Here is a 22754-nt window from a genome sequence, read left to right on the forward strand (position 1 = left end):
GTTACTAATTACAGACCCCATGCCCCCTTTACATTGACTCTCTTCGAGTTTTTCTCTGCCAATCAGCTGACACCTAGTGACTGGCAACAGCTTTGCATGGCTGTGTTGTCCGGAGGGGATTTTTTTGTTGTGGAAAAGTGAAAATCAAGAGAGGTGTCGCGAGCTAGCCTGAGTCAATCAGGACGCCGGCTTCCCACGGCATAACCTTGAAATGTTAACAGGCTTGGGACAATATGCTATCATAAATCAACAAATTAATTATAATCCTGGGGTCTATGCTCAGGTAGCTACAGCAGCCATTTAGGCTTGGAAGGCTCTACTTATTTCAAATGCTAAAACAAAAATTTCAAAAATTGCTCAAGGACCCTCTGAGCCTTATTCTGACTTCCTTGCCTGATTGATACAGGTAGCAGAAAAAATATTCCCTAACTTGGAACAAGCCATGCCGGTCATTAAGCAATTGGCTCTTAAAAATGTAAACTCCTATTGCCAAAATGCTATTAAATCTACCAGAGCAAAGAGTGTTGATGACATGATTCGAGCTTGTAAGGATATTGATGGAGCTCATATTACTGGACAGGTTCTGGCCGCTGCCCTCAAACCAGGAACAGGGGCCCGCCCCAAGGTCTACTGGGCAATCCAGGGATGGAATGGTGCCCTGGGGAGTGGGCGACTTCGTCACCTCCCACGGACCAACCCCTTTCTATCTGTAGACTCCCCAGGGAAACGCCAGGAAGTGCAGGATGTACATGAGCTGCAACCGCAGGTCACAAGAGACAGAACAGGCTGCTACCGCAGTAAGATCTTGGCCAGGCAGGGGAACATGCAGACAAAATCAAACAAAATACAATCGGCTAAAAAAAAAAAAAAAAAAAAAAAAAACTTGGAAAACTTTTGCCCCGAAAATGGGCAGCGAACTCCATGTTGTTTGCATCACCATGGTAACCATGGGGTGCCTGGCCGGAAGAGTAGCTTCCTGGTCCCACCTCCCACACCTTTTCGGGCTTCTGATTGGTTCTTCCACAGTCATTCAGACAGGACTTCTGGTCCCGCTTTCCAGCCACTAACCTGTACTGCTGTGTTTCAGATTTCTACCGGAGCTGCTCAGAGCCTGTATTTATAAAAAATGCCTACCTGTAAATGCTAACAAAAGATATCTTTTTCAGACAAAATTTAATTCCACAGGTTTCTATGTTACAGTCCTAAATTTAAGCTAATTCTAAGTTAAATAACCTGACTTTTTCTCTATAGTTGTGTTACTAAATAATGTTCTATTGATGGGAGATATCAAATATGCTTCTTTATATTTTACTTTTAATTTTAAAGGTTATGAGGATGCATTTGCTCGCCACAGGAACAAGCCGGCACAGTTCCTGTGATGACCAAAAAATCCTTATTTTCATTGCTAACTATAAAAATACAAATGTATACTCAAGGATCTTATTTCAGTTACATCAAGTGATGTCACATAGAAGAGTGCACTCCTAGTTCAAAATAAATTTAAATGGATCCAAATATTTTAAGACCACGTGGTTACATAAAGTTAATACAATTATAAGTTATGTTCTTATTCTTAATATATATATATATATTTTAGATATTTAGATAACCTATATTTGTTAATCTATAAATTAATTAGCACATGCCTAATTAATTAGTTAATATATATTTGCCTAATTGTTTTTCTTCAACAGAAAACCCATAATTTATGTTTTATATTTACATTTATCAGATACTCTGCCTTTTCAGTTACAGATATTTGAGATAAATGCGTTTACTATAAATTTGCTTTTAAGTAAAAATACAATCAAGTAATTTCTAATTCTCAAGGTTATTGTTCAAACTCATAAAATGATAAATTATTATAATTATTTCTCCAAAATATCTAAAGGTTTTAACTTTCTTTTCATTGATATTTCTTCTCAAAATATAATAATTTGTTTATAGATTCTAAGGTTTTCAAAAATTGTTCCATAGTATAAAAAAAAAAAAAAAGGCACACATGCCTCCTCCTGGATAAAGAACCTTGGTGTCCTGTGATTTTTTTTTATTTTTTAACCTCGACGTCTCTCGCCGGACTCGGTTTCCGTTAGCCGGACTTGGCATCTGGAGGTCCTTACCGAGATTCGGAAAGCAGAGGTAAGCGGACAAGGCTCACCTTCTAAGGGAGAAGGGGAAAGATTGGATCAAAGATAATTTAAAGAGACAGGGTACGTACCATGGGTAACTCAACAGTGAAACTTCATCTGGCCAACGAAGTTAAAGAACTGTTAAGCAAACAAGAAACAAAAATAAAAACCAAGACAGCAACCAAATTCGTTGAAGCTATAGCCCAGGCTTGTCCTTGGTTTCTGACAGAAGGCTTTCTTAATAACAGTGATTGGGATTTGGTAAAGCAGGATCTCCAAAAGTTGTTGAGGGACCAGGGTCCAGATAGAGTCCCGATTGCTACTTTCTCTCTATGGAGATTGGTAAAGGATGCTCTTTTAACTGATAAAGTGAAGATTAAGGAACAGCTTGCTGAATGCAAACAGGCTCTTACTCAGGTCCAAACTGCTGCCACTATTGATCAGGTTATTCAACAAACTTCCAACATACTCGAATCTCAAAGTAAAATTAATCAACATATTTTGTCAGGGATTTTAGCTGCCAACCAAAGAATAGATTTACTCCAAGCTCAGGTAAAAGAATTGGCTGACTTGGTGCTTTTGGGTTGCGTTGACCAACGGGAACATTTATGCATAACCTCTGTCAGATTTAATAATTCCAGGAATGCTTCCCGCATCATCGGAGAGTACTTGGCCGGAAATTGGTCCATGGTGGCAGAAAATTTGATCCAGTCTCAACTGACTCAGATAGCTGTTTTGAACAACACCCATGTCGTACCAGTCACTTTGGGACAATTCACCCTTTGGATTTCTTCTGTCTTTTCCTTTTTTAAGGAATGGGTGGGAATAGGCATTTTTGGTGCAATGTGTTGCTTTGGTATGTTTCTCTGCTTGTGGTTTCTCTGTCGCCTCAAGGCCCGCAGTGCTCACGATAAGGCTATGATCATACAAGCTCTTGCTGCTTTAGATAATGGCAACTCGCCACAAGTCTGGCTTGTGCATCTTAAACAGTAAACCTTTGACATGGTCGTTGCACCCCAAGTTATTATAACATTGCACTGGGATCGACATGTCTTTCTTTTGTCATTCTTCTAGTGTTGGAACTTCTACCATATCTTTCCTTTGTGCATACCTCTCCTCCCTGCCTTTCTGCACTAGGATCTTTGCTAGCTAATCTTACGGTTCAACTACATCTGCCATTTGATGGTGATGGTCATGGGTCCTGTTTATGGAGGCGGTTAAACATTTACCATAATAATGTCCTGTTGGCCACAACACCTGAGCTGATCTTGTAGTACCCAGAGACGGGCAACTTCCACGCTTGCGCTGCAACCTAAGCCAGGGGAATGGGGCCTCCCCAGAGACGGGTAAGCAGTGCAGGGGCGGTGGACGACCTAAGACAGGGGCTACTTGATTCCCCTTGACATGCAACAGCAAGAGAGGTTGACTTGCTGGTAGCAGGCCTTCCCTGGCCCCCGGGGCCCAGCCCCCAATTCCTTGTTCTGCATGTCAAAGTGGCCAGCTCACAGGGCCATGACATATGTGCTCCACGGGAACGTCTTGACCTTTATCTAACAATGGCAGATGTCACAACCAAATTTCTCCCCCTCTCTGTTGTCCATGCCTTTCTCTTGGGGTGTTGCCAACTTAATTTTGTCTGCACTACGAAGACAGCCTCAGCTGTCCCCCTTCGTCCACCATCGTCACGATACAGGATGCGAGGCAAGGCACTGCACTTGAGTGATCCTTGAAGTGGACCTCAAGGAGAGCATGTCCTATTGCATGCGGGTTTGACGTCCATGCCCCGCCCCACGAAAAAAGGCGTCGGCTGATATGGCCTCAGGTTTGGGGAAGGGCCCTCCTTAAGGCTGGGCCATACTATGCAGCCACTTCTGCACAGTGGGATAGGACCTCTACTCTCGCCTGTATTGTCGTAATAAAACAAAAAAGGGGGAACTGTGGTGAGCCGTTTCTGTGAACTGTGGCCGCCATTACAAGATGGCGCTGGTTTCCCCTGTAGTCTGTGACAAACAACTCCTTATCAGAATGAGTTGGCATGCTGTGACTTGGCACCCTTTGAGAAAAGTCCACGTGGCAGTTGTGCATTGGGGCTTTATCTGCTTTATTAAGGCTGGGGCACACGGGAGTAGTAGTAGTGGCAGTAGTAGTAGCAGTAGTAGTAGTGGCAGTAGGAGTAGCAGTAGAAGTAGTAGTAGGAGTAGCAGTAGAAGCTAAAAGACATGTCAATACAAAGGCCTGAATAAACTGCTGAAAGAAGAAAAAGTATCAAGGACCTGAATAAACTGCTGAAAAAAGATTCCTGAGTTGCGTCCTCCTTGCGGGCAAGGGGTCGCGACATTTTATTTTATTTTTTCTCTCCCTTTTTCCCTCTTTCTCTCCCTTTCCAAGTTTTATTGTTCTTTTCATTCTCCTCTATGCTATCTATCTCTCTCTCCTTCTTTCTTTTCAAGAGCACCTTCCTTCCTCTTCCCCACAACTTTTCATCCCAAGCATTATGTCCTCCATTTCGTGTAACTGTCTAAATGCAAATAGGTGAATGTTTCGAGGCTTTCTATAGTGCTCCTAAATACCTAGTTACTACCAACACCCTGATCCAATCAACGGTTAGTATCCCCCTTCAGTAGAGCAATCTTCTAAAGTAGCCAAGACATACTAACCCTTATACCTGCATAGCACCTAACCTAAAGTCCTAAGAACAAAAAACAAATCACTATATGCATACAAAATCCAGAAGCCCTTTATAAATTGAATGAATCAGCTCTAAAATACAATAAAGCCCAACATCTATAGGCATAATCTCCCACCACGTAGGAGAGACAACAGAGATAAACAAAGCCAAAACAAATGTATAGGAGAAAGCAGTTACAAAGCAGTCAAACAGAGCTGGAAAGTAACGTGAACAACATGAAAAAAGCAAGGGAAAAAGGGATTACAGATAATGCAGGACAACTTAAATCTACAGGAGGACCTAGGAGCATCAGAAACATGGACAGGGAAAGAAATCAAGGCATACCTAACTCAGATGGAACGGAATTTTAGAGAAGACATGAGACAGCAAGTCCAAGAATTGAAAGTATATTTTGAAAACGAACTAAACAAATTCAAACTGCAAAGAATGAGCTTTACCAGGAGATAGAGATCTTTAAAAAAAACCAAACAGTAATTTTAGAAATGCAAGAAACCATAAACCAGATTAAAAACGCTAACAAGAATATTACAAATAGACTAGATCAAGTAGAAGTCAGAACATCAGATAATGAAGACAAAGTTTATCAACTTGAAAAGAGTATAGTCAACACTGAAAAGATGCTTAAATCTCATGAGCAGTCTATCCAAGAGATATGGGATCTCATCAAAAAACCAAATTTGAGAGTCATTGGGATAGAAGAAGGCACAGAGGTTCAAACCAAAGGAATGGACAACTTATTAAATGAAATAATCCTAGAAAACTTCCCAGAGATGAAAGATGGAATGGATTGCCAAATCCTGGAAGCCTACAGGACCCCAAACATCCAAAACTGTAATAGACCAACTCCAAGACATATAATTATGAAGATAGCCAACATACAGAACAAGGAGAGAATATTAAAAGCTACGAGGAAAAGGAGGCAGATTACATCAGGGGTAAACCAATTAGGTTAACGGCTGATTTTTCATCACAGACTTTGAAAGCGAGAAGATCCTGGAACAATGTATTTCAAACACTGAAAAATAATGGACTCCAACCAAGAATACTGTATCCAGCAAAATTAAGCTTCAGATTTGACAATGAAATTAAAATCTTTCACAATAAACAAAAGCTAAAAGAATTCGCAGCCAAAAAACCAGCACTGCAACGCATTTTGGGAAAAATTCTACAAGAAGAGGAATGGAAAAATAGTGTCCAAAACCAACAGCGGGAGGTATCTCAGTAAAGGGGGAGGAAAACAACCAAAAGGTAAAAACTAGCCAAACTAAAATAAATAAATAAATAAACATGACTGGAAATACAAATCATATTTCAATTGTAACCTTAAATGTTAATGGACTAAACTCACCAATCAAGAGACACAGGCTAGTAACCTGGATCAAAAAAACCCAAATCCAACAATATGCTGCCTTCAGGAGACTCATATGATAGGAAAAGACATACACAGGCTGAAGGTGAAAGGTTGGGAAAAATCATACCACTCACATGGCCCTCGGAAGCAAGCAGGAGTGGCCATACTCATATCGAATAAAATCAACTTCAAACCTAAGTTATTCAAAAGGGATAAAGAAGGTCACTAAATTCTGTTAAAAGGAACTATCCACCAACAAGACATAACAATTATCAATTTATATGCATCAAATAATGGTGCAGCAACGTTCATAAAACAAACTCTCCTCAAGTTCAAGAGTCAAATTGACCACAACGCAATAATTATGGGTGACTTCAACACACCGCTCTCGCCATTAGATAGATCCTCCAGACAAAAGCTGAATAAAGAAACTATAGAACTCAATGACACAATAAATAACCTAGACTTAACCCACATATATAGAATATATCAACCATCATCAAGTGGATACACGTTCTTCTCAGCAGCACATGGATCTTACTCAAAGATAGATCATATATTATGTCATAGGGCAACTCTTAGTAAATATAAAGGTGTGGAGATAATACCATGCACCATATCTGATCATAATGGAATGAAACTGGAAATCAATGATAAAAGAAGGAAGGAAAAATCCTGCATCACATGGAAAATAAACAATATGTTACTGAATGATCAATGGGTTACAGAAGACATAAAGGAGGAAATCAAAAAATTCTTAGAGATAAACGACAATTCAGACACAACATACCGGAATCTATGGGACACAATGAAAGCAGTTTTAAGAGGGAAATTCATTTCCTGGAGTGCATTCCTCAAAAAAAGAAAAAAAACAACAAATAAACGAACTCACACTACATCTCAAAACCCTAGAAAAGGAAGAGCAAAACAACAGCAAATATAGCAGAAGACAAGAAATAATTATAATTTTCATTGTAGTGCAATTTGCCCTCCTTGATTAGACTAATTTCTAAATATTTGTTATTTATATATATATATATATATATATAATGTATATATATCATGTATGTATATCATATATAATATATATAATATAAAATTTTATAACATCTATTTTGTTTATGTTAATATATATAATGAAATTTCATCTTTATGTATTAGCAGCAAAAACCAATTAAATATAAATTAATAGATGAACAAAAAATCCCAGTACAGTAGAGGAAGGAAATATGAGAGGGGAGGAAGGACAGACAGTAAATTGGGAGTATCATGAATTAAAGTTGAATTCCATGCATATATAAGTTTATCGGGATGAACCCAACTACTATGTGTAACTGTAAAGCTCAACTAAAAGAAGAAAGGGTGATTTTTATTGCATTTAATTTTCAAAATCTCTTGGAATATTGAAATTTTTAATAACAATTCTGACTATTTAAATAAATGTCATGCTTTTGCAGAATATTTGATTGTTAAATAATCAACTAATAGCAAGTGATTATTAAAGAGTAATAAATATAATCAGTAGATTTTTATGTTAGGGATCTAATACAACAGAAATATAGTAGAAGGAATACTGTATAAAGATACTACATAAAATAAGAAGTAGAATGATATAATTATGGTATATAACCAAATATCAATATACAATGAATTACTTTAAAATAAGTGGATTAAAACAAGAACTTCTTACAAAAAAAAAAAAAAAGAAGCACACTGAACAGGAGGTCAAGCCTTCAGACTGTTCTTCAATCTCAGATATTGTCACGGAGTGCTGGGTGTCTCTGGCACCAGTGGTTGCCTGATCTAGATGTCCCTGAGGTTGTTGAGGTCGGTCATGTCCTCTCCAGCATTTTAGTTTGACCATGGTCTCATGTTGAAGCAAAGACACATAGTAAAACAATGAAAATATATTAAACTTCTGAAACCTAAGATAGAGCCACACACTAATCAATTCCAACACAGTCTATTAGCAAGTACATCCAAGGAGAAATAGATTCTATATTTTTTCTGAAGCGCAGTGTAAGTCAAATTGGCAAGTGATATAAATCTGTAATATACAAAGAATGATGTATTTCTAGAAAATATTTAAGTAAAAATAATTTTCATACAGCAAAGTATTTAAAGCACTTTAGTGCTGTCATAAGTTTAAAAAGCTTGATTAAATTAAAATTGACCCACAGTTTATTAAAATGGATCATTTTAAAATTCACAATTAAGATTAACAAAATCTTCACAAGTTAATTTCTTTTTTAAAAAATATTTTTTAAATTGTCAGTAGACCTTTTTTTTTATTCATTTATTTATATGTGGTGCTGAGAATTGAAACCAGTGCCTCATACATGCTAGGCAAGGGCTCTAGCACTGACAAAGTTAATTTCTATTGTCAATTTGAAATTTTTACTTAGTGGACATTTATTAACATACATGTTTACATTGAGGTAGGTATTGGAACAGGATGACCAACATAATCAAGGTTATTCCCATATGTAATGGAAATATTTTGTTTATGTTAAAAATATCATGATATTGCAAAGACTTTCTTTCTCTTAAATAATTATGTATGCTTCATGGTAGCATCAGGACTTATAGCAATTTCTTATTGATTTTAATTACAATTAATTATTTTCTACTTGAGGTTGATATACATGCATAATACTTGTTTTACAGTTCAGTACTACATTCAGACAAATAAAAATTCTCTTTAGAATCACATTTTGAAAGTCAAAATATATGATATGTAGTTCAGATAATACCAGTCAGCTGAAAAATGAAGAAGTCTCATTTGCTAGGCTAGTCATCTCTATATATTTTTTATACAAAAGAAATGCCATTCTACTTTCTTTTTTTATTCAATTCTTATTTCATTGTTATATCCAATATTTTTGCCCATAATTTATATACAAGTCATAAATATGTATAGAAATATGCATATATTCAAACATACATTATATATTTTATGGGGATCATGTAAATTCTGATAGTAAAAAGGTTTTCATCCACAAAAAGAAATATTATTGTAGCAGTTAGCCAGTTGGATTTCTTTTACCAAAAGCAAGTCAACTTGGAAAAGAAAAAGAAATTCTACTATTTTTTTTGGAATTGTTATAATCAACATCATTTTTTTATTATTAACCAGGAATTAACCATCCAAAGCATAAGATGAACTATTCCCTGTGTATTTTTTTTTTGTGATGCTATAGAACAGATGGAGTTTTATGTCATGCTGCATTAGTATACTGTTAAATTTTAATTTTAATTAATGATCTTTACACTTTTCTTTTATGCACATGAGGGATATTTTAGGAATTCATTTCCCTTCTAATTAGCTTTTATTATGGAATTCATTCTGAATCAGGAAGTCATTAAATTCTAAAACATTCACAGCTGAATTTATGTATGCCCTAATAAAATTAATTAGTGCTTTGAATAAAGTAGTCTGAAAATTTTATTTGACCAGTAGTTTTTTTACTGGGCTTGCATGCGTGCACGTGCACACACACACACACACACACACACACACACACACACACACACTTCTCCTCAACAAAATCATGATCATATTTTAGGACAATGACCATTCAGAATGTTTTCTAGAATTCACTGAAGACTCATTTGTTATTATTCACTATTTCCAAGAGCTTCTCAATATTTCCTGGAAAGATAATGCTATTTTATGCATTTTCCCAAAGGAAAATTATCTCTCTTTCTCTTTCTATTTCTCTAACAAACTCCTAGCCAATCTTTCAGACTGATTTCAAATGATTTTCTAGTATGAAAGTTCCATGTAAAAATAATTATGTATTTGATAATTAAATTTCTTAAGATTCTCTAATTTATACTAGGAAATCAAAGAGAGTTAAAGACAAATTACATCAAGAACAAATTAAAAACAATCAAACTTATGAAACAGTTTAAGTAAACAAAGCAGCATTCTGTCAAATACAATAACTACTTCAGCTATGCTGATAGTTTTCCTGCAAAGACAAGGTCATTTTTTTAAAAAGCATATATATAGTTGAAAACTGATAGAAATAATGAGAATGATTTTCATTTTCATGTATTATTTTATTTTTCCAAAATTCTGTTTCTAGGAGTCACATCTTTAAATTTTAATCCAGTTTCCCAAGAATTTGCATTTGAAAAAAAAATCTCAAGTGATTTTTAAGTCAGTTTTCCCAAACATAATGTAATTAACAAATAATAGATATGTTCATATACACATGGTCTCATTAAATTTAATCAATTTATAAACAAATTTCCAAAGATATGTTTATACACCATTTAGATTACTTGAAAAAAAATCATTATCTTAATTTTAATGCATTGTTTCAGTTTATTATATATTTCAATTTTTATAAAATTTTCAGTAAATGTTTACAGTTTCAGTCTCTGAGTCTTAAAAGAAACAAATATCTCTGAAGTCTCCTATTCTAAAACAATTATGTAGAGGGCAAATACAATTAAATGATATTTAAATGTTTTTTGATGAGTTGAATCATTAATTCTAGAAGTTATTCAATGGATATTTCTTGAATTTCTTCTATGCTCTCTAAACTCAGCATCCTGTCAAGACCATCAAAAGGCTCTTATTCTCGGTATTTTATTGCTACATGGCATTTTCAGGGAGGGAGGACAAGAGTTTTGACTCAAGAAAGTCTAAAGTATATTATAAATTACATCAATGGTGCACGAAAATCAAACTTGGAAGCAAGATGTAGTGGTCAATCCTCGCTACACAAGAATAACCCAAGATCTTTTCACTAACCTTGATGCCTACACTTCACCCTAGACCAATTAGATCACAATCTCTACTTTAGAACCAGATATTAGTATTTGTTAAATTTTGCAAGTAATTCCAATATGTTGAGAAACATGAGGTGTGCTGGTTAGGAATGGTACTCAGGAAAATAGTTGTTGTTTTCGATTTTTCTTAATAGATCAGTAACAAAATAAATAAAAATAAAAAATTGAAAAGGTAAAGGTGAAGTCAAATGTGTCAGGAAATTGGAATGAGACTCTAGGACACCAGTATGTCCCTAGGGGATTGCTGCAACAAGGAAAGCAAGAGGTGACTGAGGCTTGGATTTGTTTGTTGGCAATGGGCATGGAAAACACTTTACTTTTAGTTGTTACATTTTTAAACAATGCCAATTTAAATGTTATTTTTGTTTCTCATATGAATTGACCAGATTTTTAAAACAAAAGCAATTAAAATATGAGAAATAATATCTTTGGTTTTATCTACTATTTCTTGTTCATACTATTATCATGAACTAGAGGCTCAATGCTTTATTTTCTCTCTTGAGGCCAACTTTTAGTTATCTGGGGGCCAATTACCTTGCTAATTGATTAGTAGGAGCTTTGTTGCAAGTATCAGTAGTTCTTAAGATTTATGAAGTTGGCTAGACAGCAAGGAAAAAAGATAAAAATTGTACCTTAACATTGGTCTTATCTGTTCTCCCTACTTACATTGTACAGTATATAGATAAAGTGTTGCATGGTATTTATTGTTTCTGTTTTATTTGAAACTAAAATTGCCATACATAGCAGTTCCTACCAAGAGTTAGTTTTTCATTATGTTTTCATTTCATTCTTTGTCTGCTCAACCATCAACTTAGTTATTTATCAAGCAATTAATGTTCTGAAACTTAGGACTTACCTATGTGGCAACACAAGATGTTTTATTTTTGTTTTTGGATCAAACGATTATAAGTAAGTTACTAAGTAGTTCCTTTTTAAGAGGTAATTTTCACATATCTAGTCCTATGTATCAAAAGATTTTAGTGTACAAAAAAGGTAAAATGTTAATAAAATGAACATTTTAGCTTACTTATTTATTTAAAAATTGCAGGTCTTCCTTTTCCTTCACCATAGATTATTACTTATCCCCATATACAATTTAAATTTTCTTTCTTCTTTACTTCTGAAAATCCTGTGCTAGCTGCAATTTATTTTGACCTGGACTTCTGTAGGCTGTCCATAAATTCTTGAACAATACTCAAATCCTTATCTTTGTGATTTCCCTATACCTCTGACTCTTGAAAAAAGTTCACAGCTTATTCAAATAATTCATTGGGTGACTCTTTCATATTTTATTTTCATGGGTATAGTTTATTTCCTTGCCCTTATTATTACATGTTAGAAGCTGCCAGCTTCCAATTTTGCTATAGACTTTCTGTCAATGTGTTCTTTCCTAACAGTGGTCTGGGCTTGCTGATGCATAATTTTTTTAGAAGTGTATTTTCTTGGTCCTTTCATTCCCTTCCAATTCATGATCATTATCTCTTAAATTGCCTCCCACTATTACATTTTCAGCATATGAAATATAGGTAATGAAAAACGTTGCTAGCATTAGGTCATCTATTTTGAAATTTAGTGTCTTCAGAAAAGTTTTAAAAGCTAAAAGTATTCTTCCTTTTTAATTTGGCAAACTCATTTTAAAACTAAGTCATAGGTGGTTTAAAATATGTTCAAATAATTTAAAGCTGATCCACTTACTTGGCAACATGTCTCTATGCATGCCTAATCTTACTGAAATAATTGGAATTAGAAAAATTGTTCAATATATGTTGGATATTATAGTGTGTGTGTTTGTATGTGTGTGTGCGTATGTGTTCTTCATTCCTGTTGTTATGCACTTTTATTCTATTTTTAACTTGGAAATTATATTTTGATTATCAGTGAGATCACTTTTTAGCACTTATGTCCACAGTTTACAGGATAACATTATTCTGACAAAATGATATTGATCTGGGTAGTGAGGGTGACATGATAAGGTGTTCACATAAGTTATCTTGAAGTGAAAGCTATTTTCTTTTATAGCATTTATTTCAGACTTAAATATCAGAAATCAGCTAAATAAAAAAATTGTTTAATAAGAATCTCATGTTTGTTTCACATTCTAACTCAGGCCTGGGGATTGTGTGTTGAAAGACAAAATTACTACAAATGTAGGTTAAATAACTTACTTTTTTTAATTCTAGAATGTACAACATCACATTCTATAAAAGAGAATCAATTTTCCAACAAACTGAGCCAAGAATGTTATTTTTATAAGCAGAAAAGTACATTTTGGTTTGATCTGGTCTATCTCAGTATAGGAGGATAGTACAAAACAATGGCCTCCCATAAAACTTTGTTTAACAAGAATTTAAGAGTAAAAATCCTAGCTGGACATGGAGGTGCACATCTATGATCCGATTGGTTCTGGAGGCTGAAGCAAGGAGGATTGTGATTTCAAAACCAGCTTCAGTAACTTATCGAGGCCCGAAGCAACTCATGGAGACTGTATCTCTACATTAATTTAAAAATAATTTTAAAAATGTCTGCGGACATGGCTCAGTGGTTAAGTACCTCTGGGTTCAGTCCCTGGTACCAAAAAGAAAAAAATAGAAACCCTGAAATTTGGTTTTAATTGTTGTTTTATATTAACAATAATCTCTAATATGAAAAATTATTAGTTTGAGTAATATAATACGATTACTTAGATGTTTTTGATTAAAGCAAATTCTTATAAAAGTAGCTGAAAGTGATCATGTTAAAATTAATTCACACTTTTCTGGAAAAAAGGAGTAAGTAAGTACTTTTTAACTATTTAAACTGATTGCATGATCTAGAGAAACTGTACATGTGAGTGTGTGTATATGTGTGTGTGAGTGAGAGAGAGAGAGATAGAGAGAGAGAATAAGAAGGGTACTTTACTTTTAAATACTAAAAAATTTACAAAATATATCAGAGAACAATGCTTAATGTATAATTATTGAAGACACTGGCTTCAGTTTGAAATTCTATTTCCTTACTCTTTTTTAAAAAATAAATTATCTGAACAGTATTTGTGTCTTAAGTACTGATAAGAACAAGATTCTGACACATCCTAAATTTAACTACAAGTGTCAGAAGATGGAGGGAGGAGATAAAGGGAAGTTAGTTAGATAAACCTGAGAGTCAAATCAACAAAAGATTATTATACATTTATGAAGGTATATTGAAGCCTTGACTTATAGTCCTAGCCACTGGACATCAGCATGTCTGGTTGATGAAGACCTTTTTGCACTATTAACTTCAATTAATCCACTATCAATAAATTCTAGTCCTTATGGATTGTCCTTCTCTCCTAAAGCTTTCCCCTCTCAATTGGATCCACCCCTATTATGTAGAGTCAATGTAGGCTCAATGTAAATGATGAATATTTTCTCTCCCCAGTTTTAGTTATAAAGATTCTCTTGGTTCCTAATGTGTATGACATTCCTAGTCATTATCTAAACTTACTGCTCCCAGGGCCAGTTCTTTGCTGGATAGCTTCTATAACAATTCAACATACCCTTTTATGTTTGGAGAATCCTTGGTCTCTAGCATTTTGGTTTAACAGTGCAATCTATGAAACCGTGAATAAATAAATAAATAAACCCATGAAACTCTTAATGTAGTTAGAAATCTGACAAAAGCAATGAAATAATTAAAAACATTTCAGCATTACCTATAAACACAAATATAAACATCTTCAATAAAATGCTAATAAATAAAATCTAACTATAAATAAAATAATAAAACAAAATTCTTTATGACCATTCCTGCAACCCTAGTGTAACAGTTTCATTCTCAAACCACATGATAGGCTATTTATAGGGAAAAATAAAGGTGAGTTTGAAATATGTTGAAGAAATTTCCTTTGTTGCATTTTTTGATGTAGTGTTTAGTCATTTGCAAGAATTTTAAGACTATAAATTCCCTATTTCACTAAGGACCAAGTTTCAGAGACACAAAAACACATTCACAGAAACAAATACCCTCATGGTACCTTTCTCTATTGCTGTTTAAATCTTGATCATACATTGGGAGCAGTAGTATTACAAGGTCAAGTAGAATGGTTTCTCATTCCCAATTGCTTTTATCCAGGGCATCTGTCACAATGTGATCTAACAAATTACTAAAGCCAGCTCTGCAGAAAGTTAGTGGCTATTATTTTTCACTTGCAAAGCATGATCCTCTGGAAACTTTTTCTTGTGAGAGTGAACCATACAGCCTGCTTTTTTCTCCTTTTTCTTCTACTTTTCTTTCTTTTCTTTTCTTTTTTTTTTTTGTTCGACCATAAAGAACAATAAACATATGTTCTCAAGAATCTGATGAATTTGCTATCTTGATAAAATGAGATATTGCCTAACAATTAAGGTAAATTAAGCAGCTGTTTCTTGCTATTTTGTGCTAATGCTGCATTGAAATTGTAAGTTGTTGATGGGATATCGGGATGAGAAGAAAACAATATCATTTCACATTTCTATAGCAGTTCATTTTGTGATTATCATAAGAAGAAAGTGTTTTTGCAGCTGGTAGTGACACGAAATAAAATAAGATAACCCAAAAGACTTACGCAGAAAAAATGGTAAAAATTAAACTAATTGGAACAGGCCAGCTTGATAATATTTTATTGTTAAATATAAAGTCTGACTCAACAAAGGTACATGTGGACTACTGCACAAGTTATTAATATAAATGTAGGCCATTACATATTTCCATTAGAAACTAAAGAACGTAAAACAAACAAACAAAAACTCTGAAAAGTATAAAATACTGTTTAATATCTTAAAGACTAATTAAGTACCCTAAAAATTTTTGTCAAAATCGAAATAAAAAGCAGGCCTATAGAATTCAAATTTGGGTATTCAAATATTGAAGATAGAACAAGTTATCTTGTATTACTTCACTTAGATAACTTGATTTTAACACATTACTTAAATATTTACAAAATTATGAAATATGAATAAAAATTTAAGAATTAATAAAAATGATAGTTTTAGAGAAAGCAAATGAGTTTCCCTAGTTGTCCCACCTTGAAATATACCTTTGTATTAGATCTATGCAGAATTTGTTCCTTTCCTTTCCTGACTTTATTTTAGCAACACTCTCAAGTTGTTGAAATAAAGAAGGTTGCTTAATTTCTCATTATATATGTGAATACATAAAATAATGTTTTATATTAATTCATATGTCAAGATATCTTTGAAATTCTTTCACTTTTGTTTGAATGTAGCTGTGAAATTTGATTGAGTAAAATAAATATTTCATGCATACTTTTTAATATAGTATGGGCAATAAATAAATATACACTAAGTAAACAAGAGAACATTATTCACCAACTTTATCATGGTTCATTTTGAAAACATGTTTTTAAACTTGCTAAGAATCGAAAAATTTGTTTCACTCGTGCTCTTATATTTTTACTGAAGTTTTAAATTGTATTACATTTGTGATCTCATGCTGTTTGGCTACACATCACCATTCTTTTAAGGAAGTTCAGTGATATTAACGATTCTGTGAGGTGGTGATGCTTTACCTTTGCAAAGGGATATAATGAAGCACAAAGGAAATGGGAAATTATTATATTTCTTTATGTTACACGATAACCTACAGATAGAATTCAATATAAACTTTCCAAATTTTGACTTCTTGTTCTATGCTAGACTGAATTCCTAATATAGTTGTCATTGAATTGTATGTAGTTGATATTTTTTAAATACCTTCTAGCCATATTTTACTTTTGTGACCCATCTGATCTAATGATAGGTAAGGAGATTAAAAATGTCCCATCAGGTTAACTGGATTTATCAGATTGAATCTCTGCTTATTTATTTTTATAAATTTATTCACATCATCAATAAAACTACCCAATTTCCTGCTTAACCAATTTCAAATTATTACACTCATCATCATTAACTTTGAATTTATGGCATTAGAGATATTTTAGGTAGATTTTGTTGTCTTATGTGCATCATTTGGGGAAGTTAAAGTTTTTATTTTTTTTTCTTATTTCATTCTGGTAGAGAGACATAACTAATATCAATAAAGTGTGGTTACCTACAGATTAGGGAAATTAAACTTTGGAGTAGTAATTTAATTGTGTTTCTTCAGAGGTAGACAAATATAGTCTTATGTTTATCAAAGATAACTTGAATGTTCACTACATACTAGATAAGTCCTAACAGCCACACTTTCTTTTTCTTGACATTTACACACAGAACATAATAAATGGGCCATGAGTTATTTGAGGGAAGCTGTTTTGATTAGAACTATTAGATAGTGGTGTAATAAAGTTTCAGGAATAAAGAAGAAAAATGCAAGCCAAAAGACTGTTAATGGACATTACTTGGCAAAGATAAATGAAAGCTGAAAGACTTGGATGGGGGCTATTTCTGTATTCTTAAAATATAATTTATTACTTTTTTAAAGTCAAGTATTAGCTCTGGTAAAGATATGATAAACTGTAATTTACCTGGATAAATTTATATGTGAAAAACTCTTTTAAAAAGAAACAAATTTAATGATGACAGAGATCTTTCATTCATTACTATTTATATCACGAATCTTCAGTGTTTAGACAGGAAGACAGGTGTTATGAATTAAATTTAACATGTGACAAAAATAAAACAAAACAGATGGTTTTTGCCTTTTTTTCCCATTTTAATGCAAACAAATTAGTCTTTCTGAAATGTGGGGTTTACCTATTGAATTTTAAAAAGCTTAATTCAGTTATTTTCATATATGACCTAATATTTATTATCTTCCTGAATTTATAAAATATTTTTATTTTTTATTCTTGTCTAGATTCAACTTGTTTTTTTTTAAATGGGGAAAATGAATTTTTTAAAAAAATATTTATTTATTGTTTTTAGATATACATAACAATAAGGTGTATTTCATTTTAATTGATGTTACTTGGGGATGCTGGAATGCTTTGTTTAGGATGATCCTACCTCGAACAACTCCACTTTTTCTATAGGTCTCTCACATTTTCCAGCAGGCTTACCTCACATTCTTATAATGTGAGTTGTTCATGTAAAGCAGCTTCTACTTCAGGCTTGTACTTCAGGCACTTTCAAGCCTCTTCTTGTATCAAATTTCTTCCTTTTCCATTGGACAATGTAAGAACAACAATTCACCACAAAGAGTGGAGAAACATATTTTCCCTAAGAGATGTCTTACTGAAAAAGCCTGTCTACAGGAGGGATGAAGAATTTCAGCCCATGTTATCAATTGATGCACCATAATATATATTCCCTTTGTAGGTAGTTACTGAAAATATCTGGAACTTCAGGAAATAATACGTAAGTGGATCATAGGATTCATAGACATGGAAGGGAATTGTAGGCTACAAAAGTTAAAAGAGAAATCAGATTTATAGTCTTTAAAGGCTATGTATAGTCTTAGTAGATTAGGGTTGTAGAAGGTTCTTGATGTTAGATTACGGGACTAATTATAGGAGGAATGAGGGTGTCAAGGATTTCACTCTGATGACAATATGCAAGGATGGTAAATTGGGAAATAGAAGCTAAAATGCTATCTAAACATTTTTTCAAAGTTCAAGAGACAATGAGAGGCAGGAAAGGCATATGGACTTAAGCTGTCTCCAAAGGTGACTGTAACTTAACTCTCCATGCTTAGTGTTTAGTCTTCTGTTTTAATAGTGCCAAAAATTCAACTTTTTTTTTCATTTATTATTAGAGTCAAAGAAATAGGTTCAAATTTCTATTCATAAAACTGATTTATAAAAAATGTTTAATAGCAAAATTATTTATTCCCAGTGTTTTGAATTCTTCTAGATATTTTCATTAACATGTTTAAGGTTTGAAGAAAACAAATATATACATATATACACACATATTCATCATATGTATCTATATACACATATATAAACATATATGTGTGTATATAATTGCACAATTTTAGAATAAAACCAAAAAGGGTAAAACTGTGCTTGTATATTACTTATCCCAACATCTCACATCATAAGGAAAGTTAGTAAGGAGGAGTAAACTAAAAAATAAAGTGTTATGGAGCTCTACAGAGTTCTTGTAGAAATTAAAAAAAAAAAAGACTTGGTTTTATTTGGCTGCAATTTATTGGCAATTCTTAGGATAAATAATGCCAACTAGAATAAATCCTGTGCTTTTGTGTGCTTTTAAAATCAGATTTGGACTCACTAAGGAATGTTAGCCTTTGTCTACTCGTGGAAGCCTCCCGCAAGCACTCTTACAGCAAAGGATAACAGAAAGTCAAATAAAGACTATTTCATTTTTAAGACCTTTTCCTGGTCCTGCTCAATTTACAGCTAGATGCTTAAATTTTAACACTTAATAGTTATTTATTTACAGAAACAATTTGAGAACAACAGAGTCTTAGCTACAGAATTTTAGAGTAAGATGAGAAAGTTTAGAATTAGTGCATTACAGCATGGACATTTAATGTACCATGGATATTTGGGTATCAAATTTTCTTTTATAGATAATGTCACTCATGATAATGTGTTTTCATTCTGAAAGTTTTCTCAGAATTCTTAGCTCACACACATTTTTCTGTCTCTCCTCTCCTTCCAAAACTCAAAGAGAGCAAAACAACAACAACAAAATTACTCCCAACTTTAACATATATTTTAATTTAAACTCTATTTCAGTGTCAAACCTCAAATTTCTATCATATCCTTCTTTCCTTCAGGATGACCAGATAAAACATATCTTTTGATTAATGAGATTCATATTTTTGCATTCCTTTACAAGAGAGGTCAGAAAACTCTTGCCCTGTAGGTTCAATATATTTTTATCTATTTTTGAAAATAAGGGTTTATTGTAATATACATATGGTCATTCATTTACATATTATTGAGGCCTCACAGAGGTGAGTAGTAGCAATAGAGATTTTATGGTCTACAAACCTAAAAATATTTACTAACTTATTTTCACAGGAAGAGGTTACCAACCTCTGAATTAGAAGATCTACTGAGCTTGTAAATAAGAGTTATTTGTTGGTTATAGATAAAATTTATATATTATATACTATTAACTTTATTAAACCATGAAAAATCCATATGCACACACCCTTTTGTTTTGTATCTAAGAACTGATCAAGGAAAAGGTAACCGAGTCCTTTTCTTTTGTGTGTAATTTAAGGTGTTAAACAGAGATATAGTCCTGACTTTTAATCTTATTTTGCTTTAAATAACAATAAAAATAATTTTTACTAAAAATTGATGTTATAATATTTCAAACATTACCACTAGAAAGTACAATTTCCATATTAAGATATATTGTCCATAAAGTGTAAATAGCATCATATTGAGATTTTTAAGAGAATGTGATAACAAATACTGGTACTATAGATGGGGATAAATTGATAATCTAAATTCAGATATCAGATAATAAAGTAGGAAACTTTATTTCTATTTGAAGCAACATCTATTCTTTTTGTCAGTCTCCATTTTACAAAAAATACAGTTAGCTTAGTTTATTCAACATTAGTTTCTGTGCTTAGAACAAATCAGAGGAACTTTCTTCTTTGTACCAACAAAAAAAGTATTATAAAAGAATGGAAAATGCAGAGAACACTGAACATCATTATTAACAATCCTACAATTGTATAATTAAGCAGTTATTGTCCTGATCATAGATTATTTGATTTCAACTTCCATCAATACTGGAAAGCTGATAAAATTTGGAGCAATTGAAAATCGGTAAATTAGAAACATCATATTTTCACAACTTGGCTGTTATATGCAGTGATAAACATTGTGTCTGGGGTCACAGAACAGTAGGGAGACATCAAGGCAGCAAAGAGGATGTGCCATATTTTTGACCTGCTATGTCTTCTAAAATCTCATGTGTACAGAGGTGGAAATTTTAGAACTATGAGGTCCCTGACTTCATCAGATAGCTTCTTCCCAGTTTCTACATTTTCCCCTTGTCTCTTTGCTTCTTGGCAACCTTGAACTAAGCAGCTTTCCTACAGCATGTCCTTACACCATGATGTTCTGCTTTACCTCAGGCCAAAAGTAATGGAACTGTCAGACCAGAAACTGAAAGTTCTGAAATAAAGAGCCCAAATAAAACTTTCTTCCTCTAAGTCATTGTTGTCAGGTATTTGTCACAATTATGCAAATGAAATTGAAAGTTTCAGTTTACATGTAGAGGATTTCTCTTATATATAAAAATTTAAATATATATCAAGTAAGTAAATAGGAAAATAGGATCATGAAAATAAAGAATTCACTTAAAATGAGGATGAGTAATGGGATGTATTGTTTCAGTGACACCTGTTAATGAGAGTCATGGTCACTGTTATTAATCATCATTTTAATGAAAATACACTATCTGTATTGGTTATATGTTGCATAACATTTCCACAAACTGATTACATTTCAGTAACATAGATTTATTTTCTAACCATATCTATGAGTTTTAGTATCCAAACATGGCTAGCTGGGTCCTTTGTTTATTGACTAAATGTGTAGGCAAGCTGTCAATCAGGGATGCAGTGTTCTCTAAGACTCTACTACAGAAGGGTCTGCTTCTAAGTTCACCCATGCTAATGGCAGAATTTAGTTTATTTGATTTTAGGTTTAGGCTTTAATCATTTATGTGGTGAGTGATAGACTGCTCTTAATTCCTAAAGGCTATACATATTTTCTTGCCCCAGAGGGTTTTCTGACAAGACTGTTTGTTATTCCTATCTAGAAAATGAAAGAGATTCACCAAGAGGCTACATACGGTCACCTTTGCCATATTCTCAGAAGCAAATCACACAGATTATATCCATACTTCAGGGGAGAAGACTATACAGTGATTAAATATAAAGAGGCAGAGATTGTAGAAGGTCAATCTCTAATACATTTAACAATCTATTCCTCTTATTTGGGGCAATCTTTCATATATTATTGTGATACTGTAGTTTTGTTGGTTGTGATTGGAAACACTTTCCATGCCCTTTTCCCAGCACCAGAGAACTAGATATGAGATTGGAAATGGGCATAGGACCTAGTATAAGTTAGATAAATATTAATCCTTTCTTTCTGACACTCATATTCCTATTTCATCCATAGAAGTGTAGAACTCCATAAGTTTCTTCCTTGACTAGAAAAGTTATTATTTTGGATGTGAATTCACTACCATTAATTTGTTAGAGAGAATTTTGACATAGTAACTATTCAGAAACATTTATGAATGTTATTTGCTACTTCAAAATAGAACCAAGAAATTTTAATACAGTTAGATTCATTTATTTCTTTATTCACTTAAAGTTTATAGATCTTTATAGGATACAGGATAATAATTCAAAACCTTTATATAATATATAATGAGCAATCAGGGTAATAAACAATTATATGTACTTAATGATCCCTCTGTGTTGACAACTTGAGGAAAGTTCATTTTTTAAAATTTGAATTTCTGGAGAATTTCATATATCTTATATGAAATTTTTAACTATTACGTTGTAGCTCTGACATAAGGAAGTTACACTTGGGTACAAATTAATGTGAATGACATTGGAAAAATAAACAATAACCATGAGTAACAAAGAAGCAAGTGGAGACTGTTGGCAGAGCCAAAATAAAAAGTTTTCTTATGGAAGATAGGTTAAAGTTAAATTCACCTGGAGTTATGAACAGAAAATTAATCTACTGAAAGAACCAACTTGAAGTTATGTTTTTATTTTCATTGTCTATTTTACCTAAGGATTCTGGCTGTGGAAATGTACAGGACAGAGTTCTCCTGGTGAGCAAACTCCCAGGTGGTAACAGGTGCCCTGTTTTCAGCAATTGGAA

This window comes from Urocitellus parryii, chromosome 1, assembly GCF_045843805.1.
Source record: "Urocitellus parryii isolate mUroPar1 chromosome 1, mUroPar1.hap1, whole genome shotgun sequence".
NCBI lineage: Eukaryota > Metazoa > Chordata > Mammalia > Rodentia > Sciuridae > Urocitellus > Urocitellus parryii.